This window comes from Zea mays, chromosome 4 (genome assembly GCF_902167145.1).
Source record: "Zea mays cultivar B73 chromosome 4, Zm-B73-REFERENCE-NAM-5.0, whole genome shotgun sequence".
NCBI classification, from domain to species: Eukaryota; Viridiplantae; Streptophyta; class Magnoliopsida; order Poales; family Poaceae; genus Zea; species Zea mays.
The window spans coordinates 229,641,854-229,667,169 of record NC_050099.1 but is presented as its reverse complement, the minus strand read 5'-3'; the positions used below and the strand labels follow the sequence as shown (position 1 = coordinate 229,667,169).

At 48.4% G+C, this 25,316-nt stretch overlaps 1 pseudogene; it reads right to left on the bottom strand.

Moving 5' to 3' along the window:
* Nucleotides 1-11,526: 11,526 nt before the first annotated feature.
* Nucleotides 11,527-12,308, bottom strand: LOC103654706 (probable protein phosphatase 2C 58; annotated as a pseudogene).
* Between the last annotated feature and the right edge of the window lie 13,008 nt (nt 12,309-25,316).

The following is a 25,316-nucleotide window of genomic DNA, read 5'->3' as shown; positions in this document are numbered from 1 at the left end:
ATAGAACTCTATTGGACATGGCAAGAACCATGCTTGATGAGTACAAGACTTCGGATCGGTTTTGGGCCGAGGCGGTCAACACCGCTTGCTACGCCATCAACCGGTTATATCTACACCGAATCCTCAAGAAGACATCATACGAACTCCTAACCGGTAAAAAGCCCAATGTTTCATATTTTAAAGTCTTTGGTAGCAAATGCTTTATTCTTGTTAAAAGAGGTAGAAAATCAAAATTTGCTCCTAAGGCTGTAGAAGGCTTTTTACTAGGGTATGATTCAAACACAAGGGCATATAGAGTCTTTAACAAGTCCTCTGGACAAGTTGAAGTTTCTTGTGACATTGTGTTTGATGAGACTAACGGCTCTCAAGTAGAGCAAGTTGATCTTGATGAGATAGGTGATGAAGAGGCTCCGTGCGTCGCGCTAAGGAACATGTCCATTGGGGATGTGTGTCCTAAGGAATCCGAAGAGCCACCACAAGCACAAGATCAACCATCTTCCTCCACACAAGCATCTCCACCAACTCAAGATGAGGATAAGGCTCAAAATAATGAAGGAGAAGATCAAGAAGTTGAGCCACCTCAAGAGGAGAACAATGATCAAGGGGGAGATGCCCATGATCAAGATAAGGAAGATGAACAAGTTCCAAGACCGCCACACCCAAGAGTCCACCAAGCAATCCAACGAGATCACCCCGTGAACACCATCCTCGGCGATATTCAAAAGGGGGTAACTACTCGAACTCGTGTTGCTCATTTTTGTGAACATTACTTTTTTGTTTCCTCTATTGAGCCACACAGGGTAGAGGAAGCACTTCAAGATTCGAATTGGGTGGTGCTGATGCAAGAGGAGCTCAACAATTTCACTAGGAATGAGGTATGGCATTTAGTTCCACGTCCTAACCAAAATGTTGTAGGAACCAAGTGGGTCTTCTGCAACAAACAAGATGAGCATGGTGTGGTGACAAGGAACAAAGCCCGACTTGTGGCCAAGGGGTATTCACAAGTCGAAGGTTTGGATTTCGGTGAAACCTATGCACCCGTAGCTAGGCTTGAGTCAATTCGCATTTTACTTGCCTATGCTACTTACCATGGCTTTAAGCTTTATCAAATGGATGTGAAAAGTGCCTTCCTCAACGGACCAATCAAGGAAGAGGTCTATGTTGAGCAACCTCCCGGCTTTGAAGATAGTGAGTATCCTAACCACGTATATAAACTCTCTAAGGCGCTTTATGGGCTCAAGCAAGCCCCAAGAGCATGGTATGAATGCCTAAGAGATTTCCTTATCACTAATGGCTTCAAAGTCGGAAAGGACGATCCTACTTTATTTACTAAAACTCTTGACAATGATTTGTTTGTATGCCAAAATTATGTTGATGATATTATATTTGGGTCTACTAATGAATCTACATGTGAGGAATTTAGTAGGATCAGGACACAAAAAATCGAGATGTCTATGATGGGGGAGTTGAAGTACTTCTTGGGATTTCAAGTGAAGCAACTCCAAGAGGGCACCTTCATTAGCCAAACGAAGTATATTCAAGACATTCTAACCAAGTTTGGGATGAAGGATGCCAAGCCCATCAAGACACCCATGGGAACCAATGGGCATCTCGACCTCGACACGAGAGGTAAATCCGTCGATCAAAAGGTATACCGGTCGATGATAGGCTCTTTACTCTATCTATGTGCATCTCGACCGGATATTATGCTTTCCGTATGCATGTGTGCAAGATTCCAAGCCGACCCTAAGGAAGCTCACCTTACGGCCGTAAAACAAATCTTGAGATATTTAGTTTATACTCCTAAGTTTGGGCTTTGGTACCCTCGGGGATCCACATTTGATTTAATTGGTTATTCGAATGCCGATTGGTCGGGGTGTAAAATTAATAGAAAGAGCACATCGGGGACTTGCCAGTTCTTGGGAAGGTCTCTAGTGTCATGGGCTTCAAAGAAGCAAAATTCTGTGGATCTTTCTACCGCCGAAGCCGAGTATATTACCGCAGGCCATTGTTGCGCACAATTGCTTTGGATGAGGCAAACCCTTAGGGACTATGGTTACAAATTAACCAAAGTTCCTCTTCTATGTGATAATGAGAGTGCAATCCGCATGGCGGATAATCCCGTTGAGCATAGCCGCACTAAACACATAGCCATTCAGTATCATTTCTTAACGGATCACCAACAAAAGGGAGATATCGAGATTGCATATATTAACACTAAGGAACAATTAGCCGATATCTTTACCAAGCCACTAGATGAACAAACTTTTAACAAACTTAGGCATGAGCTAAATATTCTTGATTCTAGGAATTTCTTTTAATGTTTTGCACACATAGCTCATGAATATACCTTTGATCATGTATCTTTTATATGCTATGACTAATGTGTTTTCAAGTGAATTTCAAACCAAGTCATAGGTGTATTGAAAGGGAATTGGAGTCTTCGGCGAAGACAAAGGCTTCCACTCCACTCCATAACTCATCCTTCACCGTCGCTCCGAGCAACTCTCCAACTTTGGTATAATCTTCACTCATATTATGTTCGCCAAAGGGGGAGAAAGTAGTTAAAAGGGCTTATATTTCACTCAAGTATCCGTTTTTGGCGATTCATGCCAAAGGGGGAGAAAGTATTAGCCCAAAGCAAAAGGACCGCACCACCACCAATCTTCAAAATTTAATGCTAAGAAAAGGTTTTGAAATGATGAATTTTTCAATTGATATCTTATTGTATTAAAAAGGGGAGAAAGTAGTATTTTCAAATTGGTATCTTAAAACCCTCTTGAACACTAAGAGGAGGATTTTATTGAGGGGGAGTTTTGTTTGGTCAAAGGAAAAGCATTTGAAACAGGGGGAGAAAATTTCAAATCTTGAAAATGCTTCTCAAAATCTTATTCATTTACCTTTGACTATTTGCAAAAAGACTTTGAAAAGAATTTGCAAAAACAAAACATGTGGTGCAAGCGTGGTCCAAAATGTTAAAAATAAAGAAACAATCCATGCATATCTTATGAAAGTATTTATTGGTTCAATTCTAAGCAACCTTTGCACTTACAATATGCAAACTAGTTCAATTATGCACTTCTATATTTGCTTTGGTTTGTGTTGGCATCAATCACCAAAAAGGGGGAGATTGAAAGGGATTAGGCTTACACCTTTTTCCTAATTGATTTTGGTGGTTGAATTGCCCAACACAAATAATTGGACTAACTAGTTTGCTCTAGGCTGTAAGTTTTACAGGTGCCAAAGGTTCACAATAAGCCAATAAAAAGACCAAGAAAGGGTTCAAACAAAGAGAGCAAAAGACATCCCAAAAGGCACCCTGGTCTGGCGCACCGGACTGTCCGGTGTGCCACCGGACAGTGTCTGGTGCACCAGGGCACTCAACGCTGAACTTGCCACCTCCGGGAAAATGGGAGGCCGCTCCGCTATAATTCACTGGACTGTCCGGTGTGACAGCGGAGCAACGACTACTTCGCGTGCAGCGGTCGACTGCAACCGCATTCAATACGCTACAGTGCGCGCTAGAGTCAGAGCACGCACAGTTGGCGCACCGGACAGTCTACAGGACATGTCCGGTGCACCACCGGACAGCCCAGAGGCCCCACAAGTCAGAGCTCCAACGGTCGAACCCCAACGGCTGGCTGACGTGGCTGGCACACCGGACAGTATCCGGTGGCGCACCGAACTGTTCGGTGCGCCATGCGACAGCAGTCTTCCAACGACCATTTTTGGTGGTTGGGCTATAAATACCCCAACCACCCCACGTTCAATGGCATCCAAGTTTTCCACCTTCAACACATTACAAGAGCTATAGCATTCAATTCTAGACGCTCCAAAGAGATCAAATCCTCTCCCAAGTCTGGAATCACTCCAAATCAAATAGTGACTAGAGAGAGCGGCATTTGTGTTCATTTGAGCTCTTGCGCTTGGATCGCTTCTTTTCTTTCCCATTCTTCTTGTGATCAAACTAAATTGTAACCAAGGCAAGAGACACCAATTGTGTGGTGGTCCTTGCGGGAACTTTGTTTTCCGTTTGATTGAGAAGAGAAGCCCACTCGGTCTAGGTGACCGTTTGAGAGAGGGAAAGGGTTGAAAGAGACCCGGTCTTCGTGACCACCTCAACGGGGAGTAGGTTTGCAAGAACCGAACCTCGGTAAAACAAATCCTCGCGTCTCACTCTTTATTTGCTTGCGATTTGTTTTCACCCTCTCTCATGGACTCGTTTATATTTCTAACGCTAACCCGGCTTGTAGTTGTGCTTAAGTTTATAAATTTCAGATTCACCCTATTCACCCCCCTCTAGGCAACTTTCACATACCTTCGGCCCGGGCACGCTGCTGTGAGGCCACGACTCGGGCGGACCAGGCAGACCCAACGGCCACGGCCAGGCCCTCTGCCAGGGTCCCGGCCCGAGCGGTCGCCTCGGCTAGCCGCTCCGTACCCTCAGCCAGCTGTCCCCTAAGGGCCTCGGCCTGGCTCATGACCTCGGCAGCTTGGCTCCGGAATTGGTCCCGCTCGCTGGTGACCTGGTCAAGCTCCAGCTGCCGCTGGCGTATCGCCTCGGCCTGGGAAGCCACCTGCTCCCGTGCTGACGAAGCCTCCGTTCGTGCCGACGCCGCCTCTGTCCGCGCTGTCGCTGCCTCCAACTTCAGCTCATCACAGAGCAGTCGAAGGTCCGCCACCTCGGCGCTCTGTTGGGCGAGGCGCTCATTGGCCTCAGTAAGCGCGGCCCACTGGGACCGCAGCGACTCCCAAACGTCGCTCTCGCGACGGATGAACAGCGACTTAGCGGTGCTCACGTCCGCAAGCTCCTGAGAGGGGAAAACAGGATATCACAAAGAATGCCCTGATCACGTGAGGTGTACGTCTAAAACCTTACCTGGAAGACCCTGGGAACGTCCCTGGAAAGGATTTCCATGGTTGACCGAAGCCACCTCATCACCGCCTCGGTATATTCACAGAAATTATCCCGAAACTGCTCCTCCAACTCATCGTTGAGGGAGAGGAGGGGCTCCGAGGTGTCGCGGCTCCAGAACAGGAGCAGCTGCCCACACCACTCATTGGGATTGAGCTGCGTGGGGATAAGGCCGCTGCTACCAAGACGAGCCACAGTTCTGCGTGCCCCTCGGCCGAGGCGTCGGGTCCCCCTGTAGTCGGTGCATCGGGTACCACCGCAGTCGACGTCTCGGGCCTCTCCTCGGCCAAGGTGATAGGACTCCGCTCACCGACCTCGGCAACAACGGCCGCCCCTCCTCATGGTCGAAAATGGGGAGATCGGGGATGACCAAGGGCGGAGGCGCCTCAGCCGTCTCAACATCGACGGCGACGGGCGGCTCCGCGGGCGAATCAGCGACGGCCCCGGCAGGAATCGATGTCGGCGCCGGCAACAAGACAGGTGGGCTCGGGGCCGTGGCCGAGTCAACGGCCTCCCCCGGCATGATGGCCGCTCCAACAAGGGGTCAACCTGGGAGGCTTGCCCCATGACAGTCCGTGCGACCTGGGCCCCCCGCCGGAGGGCGCCTTGTGCGGAGGCCAACCAACTGGTGTGGCGCACCGCAGCCCCGGCTGCAGAGGCGGGCCCCGTCTTAAGGGCCTTCGAGGGGGCCAGGCCAGCCGAGCCCTGCCTCCGCTTGCTGAAGAGGAGAAGGGGCAAATTCAAGACACACAGCGAAATAACTGAAACAGGGGTACCCTCAGATACTTACCCGCTCCAGGGCAAGGCCAATCGTGCATGCGGGGAGACCCCTCAGGCCCCGGTCTCCGCAGGCGCTGCCAAGATTGTCCCGCGGCCGGCTTCGACGCCTCTTCCACCTCGGACGCCCGAGGCATCGAGGGGGCGGCCTGCCAGGCGACATCGCGACAACCGGGGGACCAACTTCCCGTATGGCCGGCACGGGCACCTGCTCTTGGGGGACATGCGGTTTGGTCTGACCTCCCGGAGTCACCCCAATTATCTTGGCCAAGGGGTCAAGTACCCCCTCGGCCTGCCTCCGCTCCTCGGACCGGGACCCCGGCGTCCCGCCCCCGAACGTTGGTGACGCTAGCCCACCTGGAGGCTGGATCGACGACCTCTGGCCCAGCCTCGGATCCGGACTGAGGCCAAGTAGGGCCGCCATGTCATCGTCTTCGTCATCATCATCATCGTCGTCGTCGTCAGGCGTGTCCGGCGACGGCTCCAACGGGAGCCCATCCCTTGCTTGCCTCCGACGACGCTTCTCCAAAGCTTCCCGAGCTCGCATCCTCTCGCGAGCTCGGGCCTTTTCCGCGTCCTTCTTCTCCTTGTCCTTCTCCGCGGCGAGCCTACGCGTGGTCCGGCCCGCCGCGTCCTCTAGGACCGGTGGCCAGGAGAGTTTAAAATTCCTCAACCCCTGGGGACGAACGAAAATCCCAACAGTAAGAACTAAAGACGTAAGAAACACGGCGCGAAACAGAAGGAGGATCGAACACTTACCAGGGACACATACCCATGGTCGGGACACATCGGGGGTTGGCTAAGGACGCCAGCGTTTAGCCTCCCTACCGTGCCCGCTACCCGTCTGAGGAGGTCATCGGCGGAGAGGGAGGTCGAGGACATCCGTGAACCCTCCAAATCAACCCCCGGCTTCATCTCCGAAAGCCGCAACCGCCGCTCCGCCAATGGGAGCACCCTCCGACGATGGATAGCGGCGACGACCCCCGCGGCGGTAAGGCCCTCGGCTTGATACTTCTGCAGGGCATGGAGAATGGGCTGGAGCTTCTCCTGGTTTTCGCGTGTGGCCCCCCAGCGCCAGTTATCACCAGCGGCGGTCACCACTCGTTGAGAAAACGGCGGAAGCATCCCGTCGTCGTTCCGGAGATAAAACCACCGGTTCTGCCACCCCTTGTTCAAAGACACAAGGGAGGCAGGGATGTACTGTTGTGCCCACCCCGACCTCAGTTGGAGGGTACAGCCGCCAGCCCGCACCGCCATACGTACCTTATTCACGTCCGTCGACGCGGCGAAGAACTCCGCGGAGAAGAGATGGGTCCACAGGTCCCAGTGGGGGTCAATCCCCAGAAACCCCTCGCAGACCGCCACAAAAATAGCCGCCTGTGCGATGGAGTTGGGGTTCAAGTTATGCAGCTCCACCCTGTAGTAGTGCGGGAGCGCCCGCATGAACGGCTCGCCGGCATCCCAAACCCCCGCTCATGGAAGGGGGTGAAACTGACCACGTACCCCGGAGGCGGAGTCGGGTCGGCCTCGCTTCCAGGGGCCAACCACTCAGGCTGCGGCCCACCGGAGAGAGGACGGAGCAAACCCTCGGTAACAAGGGCCTGCAAGTCCTCCGCAGTGACGGTGGAGAAAGGCCACGGGTCGCGCGGCGGAATGACGGTCGCCTTATCAGCCATCGTCGAACGGGAGCGGTGGGAGCAGAGGGGACGAGGTGCGCGGTTTTCTCTTCTCCGTCTACTCTCTTAGGTTGCGAAAACAAAGGTAGAAGGCAAGCGCAAATGGTAGGGTAAGAAACAACTGTCGGCCCCTCTTCCGGGTATATAAGGGCCCGGGCGAAATCCACCCAAAACTTCGCCCGAACCCTTCGTGAATTTCAAACTCAAAGGCAAAGCGGTTTTTCCATTCCTCGAACGACTCGCGCACGCGCAACAGATAACCCGCGCGTCGCCCGTCCCGTCGCATTAACTCCATGGCAGGGCACGCAACACCTCTGGCAGGCGAAGCGGGCGCCATTTCGCCTCCGTCGTGATGACCGCCTCAAAAAAGGTGCGCCACATTGTTTAAATTTATATGTTGTTTTCCTTTTTCCCTTTCTCTCTCTCTCTCTCTTGCCACAGGGATCGGGAAAGGGGATATTTCGAAAGGATCCTTCTCAGCAAAGGAAACGGGCCCCGAGCCCTCCTACTGATCAGGGGTTCGAAGGTTGTGCCCTGCGGGGTTCGGCAACCGCCCCAGAGCACTCGGGCTCCGAGCCCTTTACTGACTAGGGGGTCGAAGGCTGGCCCCTCGGAAGGGTTCGACAGCCGCCCCAGAGCATGCAGAGTCAGGGATGACCCTGGGTACGTCTGTTACATGGCCGAGGCTCAGGCTACGCTCCCGAGGTACCCTAGGACATTTCCGAGACCAACGGGAATGGTTTGTAATGGAATCCCACCGAAGGGAGGCACCGAGCCCTCGGACCCTATCAAATGGGTCCGGGTCCAGCGAATCACCTGCAGGTACTTTTGGAGCGCGCCTCTGGGCCACTAGCCGACCCTTATCGAACGAGGCTCGGGCGTCCGCTCGGATCACCCAATAGCAACTCACTGGAAACACCATGTTCAGCACCCACCGAGGGTAATATGGCGCGTTCCCCCCTCCTCCTTGCGGAAAGGCGATGAAGAGGCGTACAATAAAAAGCCGAGATAGTCCTCGATCATCCTCTCGCTCCGTGCAGAGGCTCGGAGGCTGCTCTCGCGCCAGGCTATGGCCAAATTGTCGACCACGTCGACAAACCAGCTTAAAAACTCGGAGCCTGACCATGCACCCAGGCTGCGGCCAGGCCGGATGAGGGAACAACAAGGCCGACCGAGGAATCACAAAAAGAATTAAAACCTTAGAGGAGTCAAACCACTCCTCCGAGGCCTCGGGGGCTACACCCAACGGGTGCGCTCGCGCGCACCCATCGGAACAAAATATAACCAAGAAAGGCTGGTCCCCTTACAAAAAATCCGGCAGAACCTCCAAGCGAGTGCCTACACTCCCTTCGAGGCTTGGGGGCTACTGTCAGGTACCATAATTAGGGGTACCCCCAATACTCCTAAGCATGGCTGGAAAACATATTCAAAACAGACCGTAAAGACTGGCAAGCACAGCTCAAAGTTAAAGCCTCATCGACCAAGGGACGCGACCTCGTCTCGCCTGAGCCCGGCCTCGGGCAAGAACGGTAGTCTCGGGCGGATTCACGCCTCGCCCGAGGACCTCCTCAGGCAGTGGGCGCACCCCCGGCTCGCCCGAGGTCAAGCTCGGGCAAACTTTGTCGTACAGCAACCTCGGCCAAATCGCCTTATCACCGACCGCATCGCGTGCGCATTTAATGCGGGGGTCACCTGACACCTTATCCTGACACGCGCGCCTCAGTTAGCAAGGTCGAAATGACCGCAGTCACTTCGCTCCTTTACTGATCGTTCTGACAGTGAAACAACACTATTCACCCTGTTCCGACTACTGTGCCAACCACCATGGTAAAACTAACGACAGTAAGTCACGACCTCCCCCGAGTTCAGCCTCGGGCGCAACAGGGAGCTCTGCCTCGCCCGACCTTAGGCCTCGGCCTCAGCCTCGGCCTCGGGAGAAGGTATCCGCCTTGCCCGACCTCAGGCCTTGGCCTCAGCCTTGGCCTCGTGAGAAGGTCTCCGCCTCGCCCGACCCCAGGCCTCGGCCTCAGCCTCGGCCTCGAGAGAAGGTCTCCGCCTCGCCCGACCTCGGGCCCCGGGCTCAGCCTCGGCCTCGGGAGGAGTCACAACCTCGCCCGACCTCAGCCTCGGCCTCAGGAGAAGTCTCCGCCTCGCCTGACCTCGGCCTCGGACCGACTACGCCACAGGGGATACATCATTACCCTACCCCTAGCTAGCTGCCTCAGGCTACGAAGGAACAAGACCGGTGTCCTATCTAGATTACTTCGGCAACAGGTAATGACGGTTCCCTGCATGCGTCCATGACGTCGGTTGTTCTCAACTCTCTACGAAGGCAAAGAAACATCAGCAGGACCCCGTGCCGCACCGCCAGCTACGCTTCCACAGGGCTCAAGCACTTCTCCACCTTCCACGTTAGCGCATAGCTACACCCCATATGTACAGCTGGATCATCTCTTTGTATCTATAAAAGGGGATGTCCAGTGCCTTCCTAGAGAAAGAGGAAGGTCGGAGGCGAAGGAGGCCAACTCAGACGGCTCACTCCAAGGCCAAACCCTCTCCCGCGAAGCTTGTAACCTCTACTATGAGCACCCCGGTGCAAGATAATATAAGCCTCATCCCCTCTCATGTTTCATCTTGCATCAATTCATCTGGGCAGGGACACGCAACATCAAATTCACTAGTCGGTTGAGGGTCCTCACGGGTCCAAAACGCCGACAAGCAGTAAGTTGTAGAATTTGAAATTTTTTTTGTTAAGGTTGCAGGGAGACTCAAATATAGTGTTATTCTCAATATTCCCTAGAAGAAAAAAAACTCGATGTAATGCGCACAAGTATATCCCGAGTCGATAACACGAAAAAGATTGATCATGCAGGCTGCAGGGGATCAGCTGCGGACTCGAGGGACACTGTGGATCAGTTGAACCTCAAAAGAATAAGGAAACAGGGCAATCCGTAGGAAACGATGCGCAAAATCTACACCGGCAGGAGAATCCATGTAATCAAACATGTTTGGATTTCCCTTAGGCCCTGTTCGGTTGTTAGGGATTTGAGCCCCGGATTGATTCCTAGCCGGATTACTTCTCTAATTTATATAGATTTTGATGAGCTAGAATAAATCCTGATCTATTCCGGTGAAACCGAACAGGCCTTAATAACAAAAAGTCGAGCAATTCATCGGCAAAGAAACCCGTTCGTGTGAGTGGACTTAACCCGGACCAGGATGCCAGTGTGAGTGGGGTACCTACCAAGAGCGCTTCGGATCACCTCGCGGTGACGCTCGCGCTGCGTGAACCCGTTCGTGTCCCCGCGGTCTCCCTGGCCCTACCGCACGTCCAGGACCTTGACTGCCTCCTCATGAAATGAGTGTTGTAATTTAAGAGAAACTACGAGAGTTACAAATTCGTATAAAACATAGATACGAAATACCAAACATCACTATAATATACAAATCAGTATGACAATATCACTATAACACTAATTTTATATCTTACATATCCCTATATTAGTGTTACTTTGATAAAAAATAATGTAGAAAAATCAAATAGCTCAATTAAAGAGTAAAAGGGGAGCTAAATATAGGAAATGATTAGGTTAACAGTATTTGAGTGGGAGATATTTAAATATGAATAGAAAGTGTGAATAGAAGGATTTAGAAGAGGAGATTGTCGGAGGAGGTCTAAGGGGGGAAAGGAGTGCAATTTTCATGTTCATGCTGCTACGAGAGTAAAAGTACATATATATGTCAAAACTCAAAGGGGATCGCTTGACCGAAAAATAACTATTGTTCCATCATTTCCACCTAGATGTACAATTAGGTGTTGTCAGATGACTAAAAAATTACAACCATAAGAGAACAGAACATGGGTTGGGTTTTAAAGACAACAATGAAACAACGGATATATCATTTACGCCAATTCAGCATATGGTTGGTATGTACATTGCACCATCGTACTCTTTACCCATGTCCAGCGTCAGGCCTATATAGTAAGAGTCCAAGACTCAGAGAGCCATGCGTGCCACGTTTTCGCTACACCTGTTTACAAGAGTCGTTCTCCTGGAACCCACTGGTCATACAAGGCTTGGTTAGTGTCCAATGAAAGAAAGGAAGATCGGTAGTGAGGAAAAACAACAGTAGCTAAGATAATTAGAGGTGGGTGACTCACTGGGTCTCGGAGCACCCTGCATCTCCAGCTGGTTGCTCTGCACCGTTGGTGTCCCCAACCCGAGCAATCGGCTTCTTGAACTGCACCAGGATCATCATGTTATAGTATCACTCGCCGCCCATGGTCGATGGAGCCAGGCATCTATCGAGCACTCTCACATAATACCGAAAGGCTTTCCTCCCGCATTTTGTAACCTCCTTCCATGAGTGTTTGCTAAGAAAGACCCAAGACATCCGAGGATGATGTTTACATTTTTTTCGAAATGGCAGATAATGTTAAATAACTTGGTGCTTACTGTGTTTATATGCTCATAGATGAAATCAACCAATTGTTGACTTCATATGTAGTCCCTAACAGCCCAGAGGACAACATTGTTGTTCTTCTGACAAAAGCAACAATCAGGCTTAAGTCAGAACCTTGTTAGCAGGGAGAAATTTACCATATGTCATCGCATGCCAAAACAACGAATTCGTCATCGTCACATAGCTCGACCTATGCGAAAGAACAAAGCCAGAATAACCATCAACAAAAGAAGGAAACACTAACTCGGTAGTCTGCATAGCAGGAGTGTGAGGCAGCTGGAGAATTTGCTCATGATATTTATGTCAGGGTTCGCGATCAAAATTTGCTTGTTGGGGGGCAAGAACTTGTTTTCTTTGAACTTCATGTCTCCTGGAAAGGCATTTTGCATGCAAGACCATCAGGCATGAACTAGAAGAAGCGAGTGAAGAATACTGATAGCTCTTGACAAGTTTAGATTTCCATTTATGCGCCCCATTAGGATGAAACCCCTTGCACTCTATATCCTCTCTCTCTCTCTCTGCCTCAAGCTCTAGTTTATGGTCTCTAGAAAAATTGTATGCCTGTGTTATGTGGAAAAGTATAAAAATGAGAGGATCACACATTAAATTTATGTCAAAATATAGCATAATCTTTGTACTCTATTGGGGCCGAGAAATGAGAAATGTCACTCAAGCAGTCGAGCTGCAGCCTCACAGAAATGTTGAAAACTATAAGCCTCATAGGAAATAACACTCACAACAAACTTAATTATAACATGAAAAAGTTTTGGAGTATCATATAATTTCATAAATATAGCTAAGAGCTATCCATTAAATGTGATGATACAATAGACATATCTCGAGGGGAGGGCAACTGGTCACACTATCACTATACCATGGCTCCATGTTATGACATACACATGACCAAGTTAGGGAAGCATAATTTAGCATAAAAAATGGTAATAATGTCCAAAGCCTGACCATATAATCTGATAACACTTACCAGGTACAGTAAGGCCGTTGAGGAGACTAAGAAAAGATCCCAGCAGCTAGTGAAGCTACCAAGCCAATACCATACCCCGTTAGAGCATACTGCATACCACGCATAATCCCACCGTTTTGGAGAGACATAGCTGGTGGAAAATTCACATCCTTGAACTTCCTGTTATCAAAAAAGAGTACCAGAGCTAGAAGCATCTCTGGAATGGCATGAAGGAAGAAAAGGATCTGGGTGATTAAATTCAAGTCATTAGTGGTATGAATGGATTTTACGCAAAAGCAAGAGCAAATTTGAAAAATTACAGACTACACAGAAAAAGACTCAAATCACTATGATGGAGTCAAATCACTCTAATTACATATGAGCGTTAGAACTTGTTAGATTTGAATAACCTGTTTAGAGGATTTGAGGAACCGTACCTGGTCGTTCTTGTTTTGGCATAAATTTAATGTGTGATCACTGCCACCTCCAGGCACCAAGAAACCACAAAAGTCATCACTGCCACCTCCAGGCACCAGCACCTTTCCAGCAGCAGCAACGCAGCTCAGAACGGTGCCTGCAAATTCCAAAGCCAGCTCCACTGATAAGAACCAAGAAACCACCAATTTGCAGGCTGCGACGACGAGGAAACAAAATAAGAAGAAAACGAGGAAACCCATCGGCACAGAAATTGGAAGTATCGCTGCAGCAACTGATAACACTAACGCATATCGCTGCAACAAAATGCAGGATCCGAGTTTAGGAGACATAGGAATAAGAAAAAAATATGCGTGCACGTATGAGAAGCAGAACCACTCAGGATCCAGGCCAGCACAAACGCCACACAAGCACAGAGGGAGAAAAGCGAGGAGAGCCGGCGACCAGCCGACTAAGAATAGAGGGGGAGGGGGAAGCGAGCGAGCGAGCAGTACGAGAGAAGGCGTCCTTCCTCCTGAAGAGCACCGACGGCAAGTCCACCGCACTCCTCCGCTCCCCGCCACATCGCGCCGAGCCGCCGGGCCGCACGACCCCGAGCCTCACGACCCCGAGCCTCACGCCAGACATAGCGAACGACGCCATCCCGCGCCCCACCCAGCAGCAGATCCGAGTCCAACCACCCACCCGCACATACGCACACGCGCGCTCCTTCACCCGCGCAGCCCACAGGAAGCGAGTGTGGGGAGTGGCGGCCGCGGGTGGATTACCTTGAGGTCTATGGACTCGCCGGCGCACTTAAAGTAGACCTTGACGAGGAGCAACCCCTCGTCGTGCTTGCACCGGACGGACTTGAGGAAGCGGCCGCGGCTGACGACGTCGAGGAGCACGAGATTGTAGGTGGACGACAGGTCGTGGAGGTAGTACTCCGTCGCCGACGCCTGCGTCGTCCGCGCGATCTTATTCCCCATCGCGTCCTCCACCGGTGGCGCCGCCTAGGGCTTGCTTTGCTTCTCTTGCGGGGTGCGTCGTGGGCTCGTGGCGTTGCGTGGGGCGTAGGCGATCGATCAGGTCAGGTCTGGTCATAGGATTTGTGTGGTGCGGGGCAGGGTTTGGGGGAAGGGCGGGGATCTGGCGGCATATGGGGGAAGGGCGCGACGGCTGTCCTCGTTTGCGCCATATGGGAAGAATCGTGGAGCGCTGCCATGGATGGAAGGGGGCGACGCCATGGATGTGGCTACAATGGAGGACGCGAGGACATGGAAAGGGGAGTTGCGGGCTCGGCGGCTGTCCTTGTCTGCGGCGTATGGGAAGAATCGCGGAGTGCAGGAGCCACAGCCATGGATGGAAGGGGGAGTCACATCATTTGAGGGCGCGGCTGCAGGGAAGAATCTTGCGCGGGCTGCCATGGATGGAAGGGGGCGACGCCATGAATGCGGCTACAATGGAGGACGTGAGGACATGGGAAGGGGAGTTGAGGGCGCGGCGGCTGTCCTCGTCTGCGGGCGCGAGGCGCGGGGAGGAGAATCGCTGGTGGGGGCATGCGTCCGCGGATGGCAGAACCGTGCATGTGGACGCCTACACTAAAGACATAAGAGTAGTAGAGATAAGTGACATGCTTCCATCGTATTTAAATATATTAAATATTTTAATTTCAAATAAAACAAACATATAACTCAGATAAATGCCATATGTAATTAAAGCAGTAATGAACAGTAGCAATTTTAGGACATGAAAACATGTAAAATAGCTACTCAGGTCCATTTCAATATTAAACATGGCTTGCAGATGAAGAAGGCAGATTATGCACATAAACATTATTGTTTATCTTTTGATATTGCTCTCAAAATAGCGGGTTGTTGTAATAAACAGCGCTCCAATACTAAATGGTGATCAAAGATCCTCGACAAACGTGACAATCCTATCTTACCAAATCAGGGTTTTAGATCAAATGTAATAAGCCTAATAATCAAGCATAAATACAAATATTAAGGAGTTCTGTACTAAATAGAATAACAGAATTTAACACAGGTAAACAACCTAAAAAATAGAGATATAATTAGGCACAAATATATACTTGATGCTGAAATTAACAACACACTAAAACCCAGACTGTCACGTTGTCTCACTACACCGCTATTATCATTGAGCAAACAAATCCACCCACAATAGTGCAATCACACCCAAGTATTTAATACTAGCAGATTGCACAAAATTAAACAGCAAATAAAGTGAGGCAACGAACAACTCACAGCATGTAGATTGTCTACGCGGGAAGGTCAGCTCAGCGAACACGAAGTTCTGTCCCAGAAAACCAATTCCGCCGCCCACGTCCGGGCCTGCACAGCGGGAGGTTGATGGAGATACTAGAGCCGCTGCTGAAGCCGTGGGAGACGTCCACAACACCAGCCCGAGAAGACGAACACCGCGCAGAAGGGAGCCCAGACACCAGACCACGGTGGACAATAATCAAACGAACACAACACCACACAGGCGCACAAGTGAAGCAAGGAGCACGGGAGAAACTCGCTACACAAGAGCAGCACCACCTCTACCAGCTTCCAATCACCACCAGCGATTATGCACAGGAACGGTAGGGACCTAATGGATCGAGGAGACTAGAGCAGCAAGCAGCAGAGAGGAGCAGAGTTCCCATATCCAGGGGATTTACTGTCTATGCTTTAAGGAGATGAGAAGGGGAGAGGAGGCCAACTGATTTGCGTGAATCTTGGACGAACGAGCCATAGAGCTCGACCTCCGTTGAACCGCCGCCGCCCACTCCTTCTGCCTTCATTTCTATGTGAGCACGACACCTAGGTGCCCTAGCTGCTCCTTCCAGCCGGCTGGGCGGCTCGGCCTTGAAGTGGCCCAGTCCGGCTGGCCACATATATATATATATATATATATATATATATATATATATATATATATATATATATATATATATATATATATATATATATATATATATATATATATACGGCACTAAAATGCACCCATGTGTATTTTAGTTTGTGGATGCATAGACCCCAAGACTCCCTGTTCGACCAGAGCACCTAACACCCCGAGCACGCCTCCCCATAAGAGCACGCCCTCGGCCCTCCTGTACGTGCGTCTCACTGCCCCCCGCCACCGCCGCGCGCCTCCCTGTCCCCGTGCGTTGCAACTAATGATTGCAATTGTGTGGTTTGTTGATTTTCTGTTGCGATGTTTGTTGCTTGTTGATTGCAACTAGGGGTATCCTCTAATTGCAAACTTGAGTCTCTGTTTTTACTCCTTGATTACCATTGCATGGTGTGTTGTTACTACAGTTGCAACGTTTGTTGCTTGTTGATTGCAACTAGGGGTATCCGCTAATTGCAAACTTGAGTCTCTGTTGTTGCTCCAGTTGCAACGTTTGTTGCTTGTTGATTGCAGCTAGGGGTATCCTCTAATTGCAAACTTGAGTCTCTGTTTTTACTCCTTGATTACCATTGCACCACCTACATTTGTTCAATATTGGTTGCAACTAATGATTGCAACTGCGTGGTTTGTTGATTTTCTGTTACGACGTTTGTTGCTTGTTGATTGCAACTAGGGGTATCCTCTAATTGCAAACTTGAGTCTCTGTTTTTACTCCTTGATTACCATTGCATGGTGTGTTGTTACTCTAGTTGCAACGTTTGTTGCTTGTTGATTGCAACTAGGGGTATCCGCTAATTGCAAACTTGAGTCTCTGTTGTTGCTCCAGTTGCAACGTTTGTTGCTTGTTGATTGCAACTAGGGGTATCCTCTAATTGCAAACTTGAGTCTGAAGTGAAAAGGTTCTGTCGGGAGCGTGCGGGAGGGACGAAGACGAAGCGTCGGTTCGGTCTGGGTGGGGCAGTTGGCTCAGACCAGGTGCTCCTGGTGCGTAGGTTCGGCTTGGGTGCATTCTCTATATTGAATGCACCTAGGTGTAATATATAAATACAGTATATATATATTAAATAAGGGGGAAAACCCCAAATGAACAGCAATCCCCACCATTTTCACTCTTATTTTCTGATCAATGTCATTGAGCTCACGTACTGTTTATATACTACTTTTCGGCAGAGATACTTGTTGGTTTGAACCAAAGCCTATCCTAGTGTACTCCAACCCTGCACGAATAAGCGGAGGACTACGCCTTGATCCACAAACCCTAGTGTGAGAATCTTCGCATAAAAGGCACATAGTACTAGGTAGATTATCTGCTTCTCTTACGGGGCAGGGCGTTACGGTCATGCCCTTAAATATCTATTCATGAGCTCACTAGAGAGAAAACCCCATTCTCTCCCGGACTACGACCCCACAGCCAGCTCATATAGGTGAAATCATTAAGGAAAATCTGTAGGACAATTTCCTTGCTTAGAGCATGGACTTCATTAAGAGCATATCGCTGAACCTGCCATACAGACAGAGCACAGCAGCTCATGAGACTCATTGTCTTTTGTGCTCTTGGTTCCACAGTGCTTCGTTTCCTGGAGCCTGGATCTCGGGACCTCCGATCACACAGGACAGTTATCCGCAGTTGAAACCGCTAACAGGGTACGAGTCTCATTCCCATGCACGCTACTTGGAATGGCTTTTGAGCCAATCCTTTGGTGAAAGGATCAGCAAGGTTTGTTTCAGACTTGATGTAATCTACGGTTATTACACCCATCTCTCTAGCATGCCGACATGAATCAAGTCGTCTTCTGATATGCCTCGAGGATTTTTGTTTGTCCTTTCTACTGTTCACTTTCAGCAACACAGAAGTGTTATCACAATATACTAGGACAGCTGGTATCGACTTTGCTAGCATTGGAAGGTCTGACAATAGGTCTCTCAACCATTCAGCCTCCAATGCTACTGAATCAAGTGCAACTAATTCAGCCTCCTTGGTGGAACATGTCGATACTGTTTGTTTAGACGATCTCCATGACACGGCCCCACCAGCTAAAGTGAACACATAGCCACTTGTAGACTTCATTTGATCCAAGTCAAAGATCTAGTTTGCATCACTGAATCCTTCAAGTACTAACGGATATCCAGTATATTTAATACCGAGATTCATCGCTCCCTTCAAATACCGAAGCACTATATACAAGGCTACGCAGTGTCTATCTCCTGGACTGGCTGAATAACGAGCCAGTCTGCATACTGCATATGAGATATCTGGTCTAGTTGCACTGATCAGGTACATGAGAGATCTGATGATCCGCGAATATAGTAGCTGGTTCACAGGCTCGCCTTCATATTTACTGAGCGTGTAGGATGGATCATAGGGCGTGGCAACTGGTTTACAGTCCATATGTCCAAAGCGAGTCAGGACCTTTTCCACATAATGGGATTGTGACAAAGTAATCCCATCCTCACCCTTTATCAACTTGATGTTCAGTATAACATCAGCTTCACCCAAGTCCTTCATATCAAAGTTCTTGGAAAGGAATACTTTTGTCTCCATGATAGCCTCCAACTCGGTCCCAAATATCAATATGTCATCAACGTATAAACACAAGATGACACCTTTGCTCCCAGAGAAGCGATAATACACACACTTGTCGGATTCGTTTACACAAAACTCGGCAGTGGTCAGAGTGTTATTAAACTTCTCATGCCATTGTTTGGGAGCTTGTTTAAGACCGTATAAGGATTTAATCAAGCGACACACTTTGCTCTCTTGTCCTTTAACCACTAATCCTTTTGGTTGCTGCATATAAATTTCCTCTTCCAGCTCTCCATTAAGGAATGTTGTCTTTACGTCCATTTGATGAACAAGAAGTTTATAAGCAGCAGCCAGCGCCAAAAGCACACGGATTGTGGGCAATCGAGCCACCGAAGCATAAGTGTCAAAATAATCCTCCTCTTTCTTTTGAGTAAAACCCTTAGCCACAAGATGGGCCTTGTACTTTTCAATAGTACCATCAGGTCTCCTTTTCCTCCTAAAGATCCATTTGCAGCCCACAGGCTTGCAACCAGCCGGGAGATCAGTTATCTCCCAGGTTCCGTTCGAGGTGATTGAATCCATCTCGCTACGGACAACCTCCCTCCAGTACTCTGCATCCGGAGATATATATGCCTCTGTGAGGGAGCGTGGTTCTTTATCCACTAGATAAATAATATAATCATCTCCCAGAGACTTTTCAGTCCTTTGTCTCTTACTCCTCCTTAACTCCAAATCTGGAGTCTGGTCATGGACACTCGAGGGCAGAGAATATGTCTGAGATGGACCATCTAGGGCTACTACTTCCTTATCCCGCATAGGGAAAATGCTCTCAAAGAATGTCACATCCCGAGACTCCATTATTACATTTATAACAACTTCGCTTGTCTCGGAATGGACCACTAGAAATATATAAGCTGCACTGTTATGTGCATAACCCAGGAAGAAACAATCTACGGTCTTAGGGCCTAACTTTCTCTTCTTGGGCAACGGGACATTCACCTTCACAAGGCAGCCCCAAGTCCAAAGATGCGAAAGATCTGGCTTCCTTCCTTTAAATCCTTCATAGGGCGTGGCCTCACGGTTGCGAGGCGGCACCCTGTTTAGGACATAGCACACCATGAGTACTGCCTCGCCCCACCAGATATCAGGCATCCCTGAACTTTGCAACAAAGCATTAGCTAAGTCACACACTGTTTGGTTGTTCCTTTCAGCTACCCCATTTGACTGAGGTGAATATGAAGCGGTGGTTTCAAGAATGATTCCACACTCTTTGCAGTACTCGTCAAAAAGGTTGGAAAGGTATTCACCTCCTCTATCAGACCGCAGCCTTTTAATTTTCTTGTCTAACTGGTTTTCAACTTCAGTCTTATAGATCTTAAAGTGTTCTAGTGCCTCATCTTTGGTTCTGAGTAAGTATATATAACAGAATCTGGTAGCATCATCTATCAAGGTAAGAAAGTATCTTTTACCGCCTTTTGTGATTATACCATTCATCTCACAAACATCTGAGTGAATTAGTTCTAAAGGAGTGGTATTTCTACCTTCAACCGTATGAAACGGTTTTCTAGGCTGCTTAGCTTGCACACAAATACCATATTTTACACCTTTAACATGTTTATATTTAGGACTTAAAGACATGTCACTTAATCTCTTAATGGCCTCAAAATTGACATGACACAAATGGGAATGCCAAATATCATTAATGGAATCGTTATTACAGACCATATTAACATGGTAAGAAGAATGATTGTTCAAAACAGAAAGACAGAACAAACCGCCTGACTCATATGACTTTCCAACAAAAGTACCAAACTTAGATAGGACCACTTTATTAGACTCAAACACTAATTTGAGACCTTATTGACATAGCAACGACACAGATATGAGGTTCCGGCTCATCGAGGGCACATAGAGCACGTCCTTTAGCACGAGAGTCTTCCCTGAATTTAACTTCAGGTAGACCTATCTAGTACCTCGAGCTGCTGCCAGAACACCATTTCCCATCAAGACTGGTGCGTTGTTGCATCCCTGGAAAGAAGAGAACATGGATCGATCAGCACAAATATGAACAGTAGCACCGGAATCCATCCACCAGTCATCTGATGGACTTGCCATAAAAGCCTGAGGTGCATACCCTGGGGTGGAGTTAACCACCACGTTCCCTTCTTTGCGCTGAGGTGGAGGACCTTTTCCCTTCCTAAATTTGCACCTCCGAGTTGTATGCCCGGAGACACCACAAACGTAGCAGATAAAGTCCTTCGTTTTCTTCTTCATCTTTTTGGACTTCTGTGGAGAGTTCTTCTTCTTCTGGAATTTTCTATCTCCACCCTTCTCAACAACATGAGCCTGGAGTTGCTGGGAAGGCTTGTTACTGGCCCTTGCACGCTCTTCCACATTTATCGCAGCTGACAACTCAGTGAGAGTCATTTGCTTCTTCATGTGGCGGCGTGAAGTCACAAAGTCTCGTCAAGAAGGCGGGAGCTTTGCCAGTATTGCATTCACCTGAAAACTGTCTGGTAGGACACAACCATATTGGACCAAGTCCCTAACAAGGAGTTGAATCTCCTGTAGCTGCTCCATAACAGACCTTCCCTCAACCATTTTATAATTGAGGTAGTTTTCCGTTGTGAAAGACTCATTGCCATTGTCAACTTCAGAGAACTCGTTCTCAAGTTCAGTCCATAGACCCTTAGCGGAGGTAAAACCAGAGTACACGTCAAATAAGCGGTTCGACAAGACATTCAGCAGATGAGACAAGCATGCCTCATTGGCTTCGTCCCACTTGGCCTTCTCCGCTAGTGTGGCGGCCTTGACTGCATCATCAACATTATCTGATGCAGCCTTGGGAACAGTTGACGTCACTACCCAAAGTAATTTTAGGTCAGTGAGCCACATGTGAGTCTTAATCTGCCAGCGCTTAAAGCTTGCACCATCGAACACTTTAGGCTTAATGACATCAGAACTAGAGGCCATTATACGAATTGGTTTTCTGGATTGTTGTAATTTTAGAGAAATAAGTGACATGCTTCCATAATATTTAAATATATTAAATATTTTAATTCCAAATAAAACAAACATATAACTCAGATAAATGTCATATGTAATTAAAGCAGCAATGAACAGTAGCAATTCTAGGACATGAAAACATGTAAAATAGCTACTAAGGTCCATTTCAATATTAAACATGGCTTGCAGATGAAGAAGGCAGATTATGCACATAAACATTATTGTTTATCTTTTGATATTGCTCTCAAAATAGCGGGCTGATGTAATAAATAGCCCTCCAACGCTAAATGGTGATCAAAGATCCTCGACAAATGTGACAGTCCTATCTTACCAAATCAGGATTTTAGATCAAATGTAATAAGCCTAATAATCAAGCATAAATACAAATATTAAGGAGCTGTGTACTAAATAGAATATCAGAATTTAACACATGTAAACAGCCTAAAAAATATAGATATAATTAGGCACAAATATATACTTGATGCTGAAATTAACAACACACTAAAACCCAGACTGTCACGTTGTCTCACTACACCGCTATTATCATTGAGCAAACAATTCCAGCCACAATAGTGCAATCACACCCAAGTATTTAATACTAGCAGATTGCATAAAATTAAACAGTAAATAAAATGAGGCAACGAACAACTCACAACATGTAGATTGTCTATGTGGGAAGATCAGCTCAGCGAACACAAAGTTCTGTCCCAGAAAACCAAATCCGCCGCCCACGTCCGGGCCTGCACAGCGGGAGGTTGACGGAGATACTAGAGCCGCTGCTGAAGCCATGGGAGACGTCCACAGCACCAGCCCGAGAAGACGAACACCGTGCCACACAGGCGCACAAGTGAAGCAAGGAGCACGGGAGAAACTCGCTGCACAAGAGCATCACCACCTCTACCAGCTTCCAATCACCACCAGCGATTAAACACAGGAATGGTAGGGACCTAATGGATCGAGGAGACTGGAGCAGCAAGCATCAGAGAGGAGCAGAGTTCCCATATACAGGGGATTTACCGCCTATGCTTTAAGGAGACGAGAAGGGGAGAGGAGGCCAACTGATTTGCGTGAATCTCGGATGAACGAGCCGCAGAGCTCAGCCTCCGTTGAACCGCCGCCGCCCACTCTTTCTGCCTTCCTTTCTACGTGAGCACGGCACCCAGGTGCCCTAGCTGCTCCTGCTCCTTCCAGCCAGCTGGCCTGCTCGGCCTTTTGGGCCTTGAAGTGGCCCAATCCGGCTGACCACACACACACACACACACACACACATATATATATATAGATATATATTGTATATTAGGAGCCCTGGGCTTCCAATAACTAGAGGAAGCCTAGGCCAAACAGTGCAATCCGGTCGAGCCGGACCAGGTCCAGACGTCTATAAAAGAAAACTCGTAGTGCTAGGGATCAGTTTTTCACGCCCCATCTCGATTCATTAGCGACGGTGGTTGCCCGATAGCGCGCGCGGCGGTGGACCCCCGACCAGTGGCTGCGGTGGCCGCGGCTCCCCGACCTCGACATGTGGTGGCGGCGGTTCCTCGATCCGAAGTAGAGGCGGCGGTTCCCAGGCCGCCGGCGGCGGCTCCCGATCCAGAGGGCGAGCGACGGCAGTGCCCTTGTGTGGTGGCGGCGGTTCCCAGGTCGGTGGTCGCAACTCCATTACCTCGACGCGCGGTGGCCGAGGTTCCTCGATCTGGAGTAGTGGCAGCGGTTCCCAGGTCGGTGGCGGCGGCTCCCCGATCCAGAGGGCGAGCGACAGCGGGGCCCTTGTGCGGGCAAGCGGCGGCGTCCCCGAAGCCTCGAGGAGGTGGCACTTCCAAGGCCGGCGAGCAAGCGACACCCGTCGACGTGCGAGTAGCGACGGCGACGCATGAGGCACAATGTTCGAGCTAGCGGCGTCACGGAAGGCGCGAGATGCGCGCAGCGATGATCGCGCGTGACATCCTCCGATCCGGCGCATTTTTCTTTTCGATTATTGTGTTTTATGCCTACCACATATATTATTTACGCTAAAAACTGTACGATTTTATGCTTGAACACGGAGTTCGTATATCAGTTTACTGCATGCACATTGGAATGGCAATTCCTTGATTTCTGTTGTTCGTAATTTGCGCGTATACAATGGAAACTCCCACGATTTTGCCATAATTTTTTGATTTGTATAAAAATAGAAACCGCATGCATGCGGCTGCCATGTTTTTCGGATCTGTCATAAAAATAGGATCGTAATAACAACCTACTAGAGCTATCAACCTCTCATTGACTCAGTATTTACGCTTATAATTGATGGATTTTATGATCAAAACATAAGATTTTTACGCTCCACCCGGAGATGCGTCCACCAGTGAACAACATGCCAGATTGTTTACGCAGTGTAAAGAATTGCATAAATACCTACACCGTGTATTATAATTTGTTTCAGTATACATCATAAACTAGTTATAATGCGTTTAACTGCATGCCTGCTGAAGGGATCCTATATTTATGAAGGAAATAAAACATTAAATGTGATTTTTTGTTTCTATGCATGCAATTCATTTCCTTTCATTGCATATTCTTTCCATCATAAATTCGTGTGCATGCAGCTGGTAATAGATTTTTACGCAGTATACCGAATTGCATAATTATCTACACAGTGTAGCATATTTAGTATCAGTATATATCATGAAATGGTCATTACGAGCCTAGCTGCATGGCTGTTGCAGCGATCCTAAATTTATGGAGGAAATAAAACATTTAAAATAAAAACTGTCACATATCTTTCCTAAATTTACGCGCATGCAAGGGAATGTGTTTGACTCATGCATGCATTTTGCCATAATTTTTGGATCTGTATAACCACATGCATGCGGCTGCCATGTTTTTCGGATCTGCCATAAAAATAGGATCGTAATAACAACCTACTAGAGCTATCAACCTCTCACATTGGCTCGGTATATACGCTTATAATTGAGGAATTTTATGCTTAAGTTGGTTATTACGCTCCAACCCGGAGATGCGTCCACCAGTGAACAACATGCCAGATTTTTTACGCAGTGTAACGAATTGCATAAATACCTACACCATGTAGTATAATTTGTATCAGTATATATCATAAAGTAGATCTAATGTGTTTAGCTGCATGACTGTTGAAGGGATCTTATATTTATGAAGGAAATAAAACATTAAATAAGATTTTTTATTTTTATGCGTGCAATTTATTTCCTTTCATTGCACATTATTTTCATCATAAATTCGTGTGCATGCAACTGATAACAGATTTTTACACAGTATACCGAATTGCATAATTATCTACACAGGGTAGCATATTTAGTAGCAGCATATATCATAAAATAGTCCTTACGAGTCTAGCTGCATGGCTGTTGCAACGATCCTAAATTTATGGAGAAAATAAAGCATTTAAATATAGAAACCGCCACATATATCTTTCCTAAATTTACGCACATGCAAGGGAACGTGTTTGACTCATGTATGCATTTCCTTTTTTGGGCGCACAGACGTGGGCGCGGGTGGTGCAACCGACGGCCTGGTCCAGTCGGTGCGCTGAGTTGAACCAGATTGCCGGGGTGATCGGCCTGGACTTCCTTTAACTATTGGAAGCCCAGGGCTCTCGTTATACCTGCTATATATATATATATAAATACTAGTAGGGTGCCC